Raw genomic sequence first — 12,945 nt, 5'->3', positions numbered from 1 at the left:
ATAATCAAGGTCTTTTTCCCAGGGTTGGGGAATCCAAAACTAGATGGCAAGGGTTTATGATGAGAGGGGGAAGGTTTAAAAAGGGACCTAGGGGGCAATATTCTCACACAGAGTGTGGTACGTGTATGGAATGAGCTGCCAGAAGTAGTGGAGGCTCGTGCATTTAAAAGGCATCTGGATGGGTAGATGAATAAGAAGGGTTTGAGAGAGATATGGGCCAGATGCTGACAAATGGGACTAGATTAATTTAAGATATCTGGTTGGCATGGACAAGTATCTGTTTCCATGCTGTCTATCTGTATCTCTGCGTGGAAAGCTGAGCTGGCTGATAAGTGGGCTTGAAGGAAACAGACGCTAGTGTGGCTGAAAATAAATATTTGTGTTCTCTAATTACTCACTCTCCCAGCATGAAATGTTGGACCTAGGATCCTACATTCAATATCCTTGTAATTCTAATTCAGAATACATTCTCTCCAGTTCAGAATGTTGGCAGGCTCCTATCTCCTGCACTGTTGAAGAAGCCATGTAACAGGACGAAGTCCTGGGGAGTGGAAATCAGGATGGACCCATGGGAGGGGAGGGAACAACAGGTCTGTTCCATGACATCAGAATTAGGTAACTTCCTTACATAGTCATTCCTCATGGCAGCTCCTGCACCAGAATGTCAGCCTGAAGCTTTCTATTCCAGTCTATAACAAATGTTCAATTCTGGTCTGCTATAGGAAAGATGTTAAACTTGAAAGGGTTCAGAAATGATTTAGAAGTATGTTAGAGGTTGAGCTCTAGAGAGCGGCTGAGGCTGTTTTCCCCTCAAGGGTCCACTTGCAAACTTCTTAGCAAGATAATTGGACAGTCCAAAAGCAAGCTCACACCTTGTCTATCACACTTATAGACAGGTTCAAAACTAAACAGGGGTGGCACAGTGGATTAGTGGTTAGCACTGAGGATTCAGTGCCAGGGGACCCGGGATGTTAACAGCAAGAGTCACACTAACTTGCCAGAACTCACTCAGCACATATCAAACTTTCATGGTGTCAGTACAGCAATTCCACTGTCTTTTGTCATGAGTGTTTGGGATGAAGACAGACTGGTAGAGGAGGAGGCAAGTTCAAAAACCAGCCTTCAAATTCTGACATCTATAAAACTCGATTACATATTGATACTGTACCTATAGCTCTGCATGGGAACGAGAGATCTACCAGCCTCCCACCTATCCTTACATTGTTATCATTACCTACATTCATTTCTGTTTTCAAATCTAGCTCAAATTCACTTTCCATTGGAGACCTGACTAACTTTGCCCACACTACACTATTTATGCCCGATGGGAAACAACTCCATAAGGATCACAAAACTCTAGGAACAGAAAAACACTCCAGTAATGGTGTTTGTTCAGAATCTGAGGCTTTCAACAAGACTGTGGATTCAAATCCCACACCTGGAGATGGAACAGAAAGCTCCTGGCTGACATTCCAGAGCAGAACAGGGGGTGTGCAGCACTATCAGAGAGGCCTTTGTAGACCAGAGCTTGAAGCAAGATCCTATCAGTCCTCTCAAATGGGTACAAACAAACAATCCCATGGCATCAGGTTGAAGGAGGGCAAAGGAGCCCGGACCTGTTTTCCTGGCCAGTTAGTGCTCAGTCATACAGCAGGAAACAGACCCGTTGGTCCAACCAGTCTGTGCCAACCATAATCGCAAACCAAACTAGTCCCTTTGCCTGCACCTGACCCATATCCCTCCAAACATTTCTCATTCATGTTCTTATCTCACAATTCAGCTGTCAGTGCTTTCTGAGCTGAAAATGTGTTGCTGGAAAGGTGCAGCAGTTTTGCCTTTCTTGCGGTTGCAGGGGTAGGTGCCGGGTGTGGAGGTTAGGTTGGTGGTGGGTGTGGACCTGACGAGGGAGTCATGGAGGGAGTGGTCTTTTCGGAACACTGATAGGGGAGGGGAGGGAAATATATCAAGAGCAGAGGAGCGGGAAGTAGAGCAGATGCGGTGGAGAGCATCGTCGATCACATCTGGGGGCGGGGGGGAAATTGCGGTCTTTGAAGGAGGTGCCCATCTGGGCTGTACAGTATTGGAACTGGTCCTCCTGGGAGAAGATGCGACGGAGAAGGAGGAACTGGGAATATGGGATGACATTTTTACAGGGGACAGGGTGGGAGGAGGTGTAGTCTAGGTAGCTGTGGGAGTTGGTCGGTTTAGAGTGAATGTCCGTATTGATTCGGTCACCCAAGGTAGAAATGGAGAGGTCTAGGAAGGGGAGGGAGGAGTCTGAGACGGTCCAGATAAATTTGAGGTCAGGTTGGAAGGTGTTGGTAAAGTGGATGAACTGTTCAACCTCCTCGTGGGAGCACAAGGCAGTGCCGATACAGTCATTGATGTAGCAGAGGAAAAGGTGGGGGGTGGTGCCAGTGTATTGTGGAAAATGGACTGTTCCACATATCCTACAAAGAGGCAGGAATAGCTGGGGCCCATGTGAGTGCCCATGGCTACTCCTTTGGTTTGGAATAAGTGGGAGGATTGGAAAGAGAAGTTGTTCAGAGTGAGGACCAGTTCAGTCAGTCAAAGGAGGGTGTCAGTGGAAGGGTACTGGTTGGAACGGTGGGAAAGGAAGAGTCCATCGTGATGGGGGATGGAGGTGTATAGGGACTGGATGTCCATGGTGAAGATTAATTGTTGGGGGCCGGGGAAGTGAAAATCATGGAGGAGGTGGAGGGCGTGGATGGTGTCCCGAACATAGGTGGGGAATTCTTGGACTAAGGGGGACAGGACCGTGTCAAGGTATGCAGAGATGAGTTCAGTGGGGCAGGAGCAGGCTGAGACAATGGGTCGCCTGGGGCAGTCAGGTTTGTGGATTTTGGGCAGGAGGTAGAAACAGGTGGTGTGGGGTTGTGGGACTATGAGGTTGGAGGCGGTGGATGGGAGATCCCCTAATCTGGGAGATGATGAGAGCTCCCCTGGTCCGGGAGATAATGGTTTGATGGTGGGAGGTGGGGTCATGGTCAAGGGGGCAGTCAGCAACACGACAGCTGGAGGAAGAACGCCTCATCTTCCACCTAGGAACCCTCCAACCACAAGGGATGAACTCAGATTTCTCCAGTTTCCTCATTTCCCCTCCCCCCACCTTGTCTCAGTCCCAACCCTCGAACTCAGCACCACCCTCCTAACCTGCAATCTTCTTCCTGACCTCTCCACCCCTACCCCCACTCCAGCCTATCACCCTCACCTTGACCTCCTTCCACCTATCACATTTCCAACACCCCTCCCCCAAGTCCCTCCTCCCTACCTTTTATCTTAGCCTGCTTGGTACACCCTCATTCCTGAAGAAGGGCTCATGCCCGGAACGTCGATTCTCCTGCTCCTTGGATGCTGCCTGACCTGCTGCGCTCTTCCAGCAACACATTTTCAGCTCTGATCTACAGCATCTGCAGTCCTCACTTTCTCCTGTCAGTGCTTTCTGGTCAGTCTCATTTTGCTCTCTTTGGGATCTTGTTGTGTACTTACCGAGGGGCACCTTTCCCGCATCACCCAATGGTAAACAGGACTGCAGATTGACTCTGCAAAATTATTTTTTTCACAAACCTTGCACTTAGGTTGACTGGTCATCAATCTACTTTCATAGAGAGAGAGAGAAAGAATCACTTTCTTTCCTCTTAGCAGTGATGATTTATATTCCGCATTGACTCAACTCGACTCTTGGTTTTAATAAGAGGTCTTAATTATTAAGCAGCTCCAATGCTTTATAGACTAGGGTGAAGCGGTTTCCACAAGGACCTGTGCAATCCCTCCCTTTCAACTGAGAGCCGGTGAGGGTGCTGCATTAGGGCTGGCTCAGCCGCTGCCTATTTTAAGGCACTGCAGAGGCTCTCGCCACAGCTGCACTGACACTTGATAGCCGTCAGACAGACAGTTCGAATCCAAGACACAGTCTCCCAAAATAAAAACATGCGGGCGCTTCTCCCCTACAATTCAGCTATCCCTTAACGCATCATTTGCAAATATGCAGCATGCCAGAGAAAAAACTGGTTAAACTGTAAACATGCAAACCGAAAAAGAGTCACGCAACCTTTTTGCCCATGCATTAGCTAGGCACTTGTATCGATAGCACAACGCTGCTGTTTTTGTTTGATCTTCCCTCATGCACTGACCTTGAGTCCAAGTACAGAGCTACACCTTGGAGGTGGGGATACTGAAGTTTATTTTCTCCCAAAAATAAAAATAGCCAAAATGACAATCCCTCCGTTAAACTAAGTCATTGCCGCTCCGTCCCAATCATTTTGCTGATGGAATCAGCCCGGACTGAGAAGCAGAAGTCGGGACTAGTGAATTATTTTTAAATGCAGCCTAAGTAGAGAAACTTGGCTCATTCTGCTCCACCTCCTCCTGGCAGCTGTCTGTCAAACCCGCCCAGGTTCAACTCTGACAGGAGAGAAAATGAGAAGCGTCCCTCAACCAGTAGTAGAAATCAACTATCCACTAATGACCGGGTCATTAGCCTCCTCCTCCTCTCCCCGTGAAAGCAGCACAGACGAGGGAACCAGCGAGTAGGTGCAACGTCTTTCTTAATCATTTGACTGATTACCTATTTGATTTCTGTCGTATCCTCCTGTAATAGGAACAGGAGTAGGCTATTCAGCCCCTCAAGCCTGTTTTGCCATTCATGACTTATCTGTGGCCTATCTCCATATACCTGTATTTGGCACATATCCCTTAATACCTTTGCTTCAAACTGAAATTATCTATCAGATTTTTAAAAATTAACAGCTGGAAGTATGTAGTATTGTAACAATTCTGAAAGAGCTTTCCAACTAATACCACTTCTTAACCTCCTGTACATTTCTATTTTGCCATTCAAGCATTTTCCAATTATCTTTTGAAAGCCATTACTAAATCCTCCATCAGTCTCTCAGGGGGCACATTCCAGATTATAATTGGTACAACTTCTATCTGGTGTTCTCATACCATGAATTGTCAGGGCAATCTCCTGCTTCATTTCTCGGAAGTAATGACGTAAGTCATGCCAGCTTTGTGTCTGAAATACAAACAAAGTTGCTGGAGAAACTCAGCAGGTCTGTGGAGAGAGAAACTGTTAATATTTCAAGTCCACTCTGACTCTTCGGAACTAGAGGGTTGGAATTGAATTTATTGTCACGCGTACGGAGGCACAGTGAAAAACTTTGTCTTGTGAGCAATACAGACAGAACACAGAGTTAAGTAGCATAGTTAAGTAAATAATAGGTAAACAGCGGCAAAAACCCTGAAACGGCTGGTACATGTGTCCATGCTTCTGTACCTTCTCCCCGATGGTAGACATTGTAGAAAAACATTGCCAGGGTGGGATGGATCTTTGAGAATGCTGGCAGCCTTTCCTTGACAGTGGGCCTGGTGGATGGATTCTATAAATGGAATGTAGGCCGTTGTGATTGTCCGGGCTACGTTCACCACTCTCTGTAACTATTCCCGATCTTGAAAGGTACAGTGACCATACCAGGAAGTGATACATCCAGACAGAATGCTGTCTTTTAGTTTTACATAGAACATTACAGCGCAGTACAGGCCCTTTGGCCCTCAATGTTGCGCCAACCTGTCATACCAATCTAAAGCCCATCTAACCTACACTATTCCATGAACGTCCATATGCCTGTCCAATGACGACTTAAATGTACTTAAAGTTGGTGAATCTACAACCGTTGCAGGCAAAGCATTCCATACCCTTACTACTCTGAGTAAAGAAACTACCTCTGACATCTGTCCTATATCTATCACCCCTCCATTTAAAGCTTATGCCTCCTCGTGCTTGCCATCACCATACTTGGAAAAAGGCTCTCCCTGTCCACCCTATCTAACCCTCTGATTATCTTATATGTCTCTATTAAGTCACCTCTCAACCTTCTTCTCTCTAATGAAAACAGCTTCAAGTCCCAGAGCCTTTCCTCGTAAGACCTTCCCTCTATACCAGGCAACATCCTAGTAAATCTCCTCTGCACCCTTTCCAAAGCTTCCACATCCTTCTTATAATGCAGTGACCAGAACTGTACGCAATACTCCAAGTGCGGCTGCACTAGAGTTTTGTACAGCTGTAGCATAACTTCATGGTTCCGGAACTCGATCCCTCTATTAATAAAAGCCTTCTTAACAACCCTGTCAACCTGGGTGGCAAATTTCAAGGATCTGTGTACCTGGACACCAAGATCTCTTTGCTCATCTACACTATCAAGAATCTTACTATTAGCCCGGTACTTTGCATTCCGGTTACTCTGACCAAAGTGAATCACCTCACACTTGTCCGCATTAAACTCCATTTGACACCTCTCAGCCCAGCTCTGCAGCTAATCTATGTCTCTCTGTAACCTATAACATCCTTCGTCACTATCCACAACTCCACCGACCTTGGTGTTGTCTGCAAATTTATTAACCCACCCTTCTACGCCCTCATCCAGGTTGTTTATAAAGATGACGAACAGCAGTGGACCCAACACCGACCCTTGCGGTACACCACTGGTAACTGGACTCCAGGATGACCATTTCTCATCAACCACCACCCTCTGTCTTCTTTCAGCAAGCCAATTACTGAACCAAACTGCTATATCCCCCACAATCCCATTCCTCCGCATTTTGTATAATAGCCTACTGTGGGGAATCTTAACGAATGCCTTGCTGAAATCCATATGTGTTTGAGAGATTTCAATTTTTTTTGTAAAGCTTGCTTCAAGACAGTTTCTTATTTTTAAAAGAATTATCCCTTTAAAATTTGCCCTTAAAAAATAAATCCAACACATGTCTCGAAAGGATGTTTGTTTAATGAGGCAGGTCTCAGTAAACAAAAACAGACGTTGCCGCAAAAGCTCAGCAGGACTGCCAGCATCTGTGAAGAGAAATCAAAGTTAATGTTTCGGATCTAGTGATCCTTCAGAAGTGAGGAGAGGAAGGGTGATCAGACTGAAAGGTTAACTTTGATTTCTCTTCACAGATGCTGCCAGTTCTGCTAAGCTTTTCCAGCAACTTCTGTCTTGGTTTCTGATTTACAGCATCCGCAGATCTTTCACTTCTTATTTAGGTCTCAGTAAATATTTGTTAGGCAGGTGTATTAGTGATTACAGAATCAATGTAGGAAGATTGAATCTAATTGAACAGCAGAAGAGGCTTGAGATACTAATTGGCCTCCTCTTGTTTCCATGTTCCTCACAAATTATAATTTTAAGGCTCATAAATATCACTTATTGAACCAATAAGCGTTATCAGATTGATCCCAAATGATGCCCTCACTGTCTCACACTATCCTTCAAGAAATAACTTGCTAAAGTATCCTATCCAGATTTCTCAGCTTGGTATGGCATCTGCTCTGCCCAAGACAGCAAAACATTACAGGAAGTTGTGAGCTCAGCCCAGTCTATCATACAAACCAGCCTTCCTTCCATTGACTCTATCTACATTTCCTGCTGCCTCAGGAAAACAGCCAACATAATCAAAGACCCCTCCCAACCCGGTGAAACTCTCTTCCACTTTATTCCGTTCGGCGGAAGATACAAAAGTTTGGAAACAATTTACCAACAGATTCAAGAACAGTTTCTTCCCCACTGTTATCAGACTTAGGAGTGAACCTCTAATATATTAGAGTTGATGTTTCTCTGCACCTTCTCTGTGGCTGTAACACTATATTCTACATTCTGTTCTATTACCCTGATGTACTTCTGTAAAATATGATTTGCCTGGTTATCACGCAGAGTAATACTTTTCACTGTGTTGCCGTACATGTGACAATAATAAATCAAATCAAATCAAATTTATTGCTAAATTCAACTTCCTTCTGACAGAGTTGCATTTTAATTAAAGATAAAGTACTGCAGATTCTAGAAATCTGAAAAAAAATTCCAAAGGGATCATGTTGGACTTGAACCGACTCTGCTTCTCTCTTTACAGATGCTGTCAGGCCCACGAGTTTCTGTAGCATTTTGTATAGCATTTTGCCACCTCTGTACATGGCAACATCTTTACAACTTGTGAAATACTTTTACATAGAACATAGAACATAGAAGGATACAGCGCAGTACAGGCCCTTTGGCCCTCGATGTTGCGCCGACCGAATCCTACCTAACCTATACTAGCCCAATAACTTCCAAATGCCTATCCAGTGCCCGCTTAAATGACCATAAATGACCACTTTTGAGGGGGAAAGTGAGGACTGCAGATGCTGGAGTACCAGAGTTGAAAAATGTGGTGCTGGAAAAACGCAGCAGGCCAGGCAGCATCCGAGGAGCAGGAGGATTGACGTTTCGGGCATAAGCCCTTCTTCAGGAATGAGAAAAACTGTGGTTGTCAGTGTTCACTGAGTAAGCTCCCACACAGAGCAATGTGATAATGACCAGATAATTGAGTAACTATTGCACAAGATTCACATGATTGCAGAAGATCCTGAGGAGCCTTGATAGAGAATAATGGAGGGGATGTTCCCACATCCTCTAGAGATCACTGTTTCAAAATCAGAGGTCAACCATTTAAAACAGAAAGCAAAAGATTTTCTAACACAAGCTCATCAGCTTTTGATCCTCTCTTCCTGAAAACAGGATGGGAGCAGAGTCCTCGAAGATTTTTAAGGCACATTCTTGTTAAGCAAGAGGGTGAGAAGTTATCAGGGATTTGAAGTTACAATCAGATCAGCCATTGATTTGAGGAGCAGACACGAAGGCTTGCTGGCCTGCTCCTGCTCTTAGTTTATAGGCTGCTACATTAATAACACTGAGAATAAAAAGTCCAGTGATAATATCTCTAGGCCATTGCCACCTTCATACACGCATTTAAATGCATTAATAATACATGTATTTAGACAAATTTACATATGTTTGTGGTAAAAAAGTGGACATACCACTGAAATATTAATCCAGAGTTTTCAGGCTGGATTTTATGGGGACAGTGAGGTGGGGGAGGGGTGCTGCTGGAGTGCTTACCCCTCCTCTACCCGGTCTGAAGCTGATATGATCCCAGTGAGCCTGCCCTGCAGCTATAACACATCATGGGCTGAGAAATTAGCCAACAGCCAGACATAACACCAACTCCCCTCTATTACCCCCTCGATGCCGTAATGTAAGATGACACCTGCCCTCTCAAGCTGCTGACCAATCTAACTAACTCCCAGCTCGAGCAGCCCCAGCAATGCCAGAACTCAACCATGGGCAATGGAGATGCCCAAAGACAATCATGTCTGCCCCAGGAGAGTCAGTCCTGGGGGTTTTAGGCAGGATAGGCTCCTTGAGTCAGTGAGAGGGGAGTGTGGGGGATGGGGGTGAGGTGGGGGGGTGGAGCTTTGAGCTGTATAAGCAGGTGACATGGAAGTGAACGTGGTTGACATCTTAAGGTGACCTCGATGGACCCAATGAACCCCTTTGGTCAAGTAGACCTAGCTGCCAACCCCCCCCCCCCCCCCCCCCACCACCCACCTGACTGCCACCACGGACTGCCCACTCCCGCCCAATTGCCCCACAACCAAATGCCCTTCCATTTGACTGCCCACTCTCACCCATATGCACAGTCTCTCTGAAATGCCTACCTCTGCCCATCTGCCCAGGGCAGGTGTGCTACAGCATGGACAGTGTATTATCCAGTGTATTATCAATGCATCTGGTGTTAAGTCAGAATGACCCGAATTGTTTGATGAAATACAGCAGGAGGGCAACAGAATTCTGTATTTGACCCTTCATTTGGGGGAGGGGGCAGGTGATGGGTGAACTTGGTAAGGGTTGCAAAGGTGTTGGGCTCACCATCCAACCCATTCTTTTGCCCACCCAAAGGGGGCATCAAAAATCCAGCCCCTGAGCATAAATCCCAGTGTGGGAGTTGTGGAACTTATATTCAGTGAATGAGATAGTTCAGAAGAGAAAATAGCATCAGTTGTAGTGACTGTGAAACTATTGTATTGTCATAAAACTCACCGACTTTAGGGAAGGAAATCTGCCACGCTGGCCCAATATCTGTCTCCAAACCTGATGTGGCTGACTCTTAACTTCCTACTGAATGCAAACCACTTCATCTTTACAAAAGTGCAGAGACTGGAGCTTTTCCAAAACCTGCACCAAGAGGTGGACAATGTCAGTAATACCTACAGACCATGAATGAATAAATAACAAAACAGTTCGCTCCCAAATAGCCATGAGCTGATGTGTCATCACAAACGGTTACACTTTCACGGGGAAAACCGAAACACCCTCGACATTTTAAGCGTCTGTCAATTTATCGGGCAAGAGATTGATAAAAATGCAGGTCCTTTTTTGTCATCGAACTATTTGGCTGGGAATCAGCCGCAGGCGTCACTCTCTCCTTGTCTTGTGTAGAATGCTGAACCCTTTGAATTAAAGTTTCTAACCAAAACCTTTTGAGAGGCTGGTCACATCTTGAGAACCTCCCGTAGCCTTGCGAGGGGCAGCGTCACTCTATAAACAGTAACCCATTACCTTCACCGACATCGCCTGTCACACAGCAGCCTTTCCACAGCGGCAGTACATCACTCCCCCGGACACAACACCCAGGAGCCGAGCCCTACACCGAGGGGTGTGTGTGTGTGTGTGTGTGTGCCTGTGCGTGTCTCTGAGTCTCTTTCACCTGCGTCTCCTCACATCCCCAGGTGTAAAGCAGAACATGACAGACCTTCTTGGGTACCTCCTACTCAGTGCTGATTGCGGAGGGCGGGAAGTGAACTGGCCTCCTGCCCTTCTTCCTGAGGAAAGGAATTTCTACCTGAATGGACATGCTCTGATCTGATAAGCTTACGCCACATTAATGATCCCAAAAACTTGTTTGTGACTCAATATTAAGAAATCACTTGCGTGCCACAAAACCCAATTGCCGTCCCACGCAACCTTCTCACCTTCGGTTACTACTCAATCTAAATAGTCAGGATTTAAAAACTGTCATTAAAATATCCCATGTTACAAGCTTGAAGTTAAAAATAGCCGGAATTGTAAGATCATCCTTCACCTCTTTCTATAATCGTTGCAGAGGAGGTGGTTAAAATTTGTCTTCAATAGGTCAGATCAGGGCCATCAGGAAGATGGATAAGTCATTTCAAAGGAAAATTGCTTGGACTTATTTGAGATGGGGGAAGGGAAGTTGATAACCGAACAAAAGCAGATCGTTGATGATCTTTCGGAGAACTGGAACACATCCAAGAAGCTGAATGCTTGTTATCATCAAGCAATCACTCCCTCAGGGATGGCCTCACTCCCGGGGTTAGGTTATTTAAAACAGGAAAACGCATTGTAAGTTAGGGAGCAGACCACTGCAGCATTCCTGTGCCAGGAGCTCACAGACTCACGACAGGCAGAGTCTCAGCATTGTGTACAGGTAGTACGTGAAGTACTTAAAGGTAAACTCTCTTAAAGGAGTGGTGTACATAGAGTCACAGAGATGTACAGCACGGAAACAGACCCTTCAGTCCAACCCGTCCATGCCGACCAGATATCCCAACCCAATCTAGTCCCAACTGCCAGCACCAGCCCATATCCCTCCAAACCCTTCCTATTCATATACCCATCCAGATGCCTTTTAAATGTTGCAATTGAACCAGACTCCACCACTTCCTCTGGCGCTCATTCCATGCACATACCACCCTCTGCGTGAAAAAGTTGCCCCTTAGGTCATTTCTATATCTTTCCCCTCTCACCCTAAACACATGCCCTTTAGTTCTGAACTCCCCCACCCCAGGGAAAAGACCTTGTCTATTTACCCTATCCATGTCCCTCATGGTTTTATAAACCTCTATAAGGTCACCCCTCAGCCTCTGACACTCCAGGGAAAACAGCCCCAGCCTATTCAACCTCTCCCTATAGCTCAAATCCACCAACCCTGGCAATATCCTTGTAAATCCTTTCTGATACCCTTTCAAGTTTCAGAACATCTTTCCGATAGGAAGGAGACCAGAATTGCACACAATATTCCAACAGTGGCCTAACCAATGTCCTGTACAGCTGCAACATGACATCCCAACTCCTGTACTCAATACTCTAACCAATAAAGGAAAGCATACCAAATGCCTTCTTCACTATCCTATCTACCTGCAACTCTACTTTCAAAAAACTATGAACCTGCACTCCAAGGTCTCTTTGTTCAGCAATACTCCCTAGGACCTTAACATTAAGTGTATAAGTCCTGCTAAGATTTGCTTTCCCAAAATGCAGCACCTCGCATTTATCTGAATTAAACTCCATCTGCCACTTCTCAGCCCATTGGCCCATCTGATCAAGATCCTGTAGTAATCTGAGGTAATCTTCTTCGCTGTCCACTACACCTCCAATTTTGGTGTCATTTGCAAACTTACTATCTGTACCTCTTATGCTGGCATCCAAATCATTTTTATAAATGATGAAAAGTAGTGGACCCAGCAGCGATCCTTGTGGCACTCCACTGGTCACAGGCCTCCATGCAACACTCCCTTCCTTTCCAAAAGAACATTTAACAATTCACAATAATGAGAGCCTGCAACATATAAATAATTTGCTGAGATGTCCAGATTGCTACCACAGAAAGCAGTCAAGGCCAAAACATTGTATGATTTCAAGAAGGAGTTGGATTTGCTGAACAGCACCCTTCTCTGCTGAATTATTTTATTAAAACATTTATGTGTCAGCACTTGAGCCCAGACCAAGCTTCACAAGCAAAATAATAGCTTTTAGATTTCCCTCAAGCCTAGGGCTTAGCATGGAGTAGCACGTGTCCAATTAATTGCTCCTCTTAATCACACATCTTTAATCTGGTGATTCACACAGACACATGCGGGTGTGAGAAGGGTTAACCTCTGCTCAGGAGTTCGGTAATCCTCAATTTAGAATGGCTGCATCATTTTTACAGTTGTGATACCCATCCAGTACTTTAAGCCATCATAGTGCAACATTGCAGCAAACTACACAAAGAAAGACTAAAATTTGTTATCACTGCAATATCAAATCACTT

At 45.4% G+C, this 12,945-nt stretch overlaps 1 protein-coding gene across 6 annotated transcripts in view; it reads right to left on the bottom strand.

Annotated features, from left to right (window-relative positions):
- hhatlb (hedgehog acyltransferase like, b) overlaps positions 1-10,679 on the bottom strand; it is a 69,509-nt gene extending 58,830 nt beyond the window's left edge. Inside the window, exons 1-2 of one of the 6 annotated variants that reach the window (XM_060825181.1) lie at positions 10,645-10,679; positions 9,933-10,067 (exon numbers count right to left, since the gene is read on the bottom strand). The gene's annotated coding sequence lies outside the window, so the exon portion shown is untranslated. Of the gene's footprint in view, positions 1-3,588; positions 3,746-4,154; positions 4,443-9,932; positions 10,068-10,451; positions 10,625-10,644 lie in introns of those variants that run through there. The other 5 variants (XM_060825180.1, XM_060825178.1, XM_060825183.1 and 2 more) reach the window with 5 other exon arrangements.
- Positions 10,680-12,945: the final 2,266 nt, after the last annotated feature.

This window comes from Hemiscyllium ocellatum, chromosome 5 (genome assembly GCF_020745735.1).
Source record: "Hemiscyllium ocellatum isolate sHemOce1 chromosome 5, sHemOce1.pat.X.cur, whole genome shotgun sequence".
Classification (NCBI taxonomy): domain Eukaryota; kingdom Metazoa; phylum Chordata; class Chondrichthyes; order Orectolobiformes; family Hemiscylliidae; genus Hemiscyllium; species Hemiscyllium ocellatum.
This window is presented reverse-complemented; position numbering and strand designations above follow the sequence as displayed.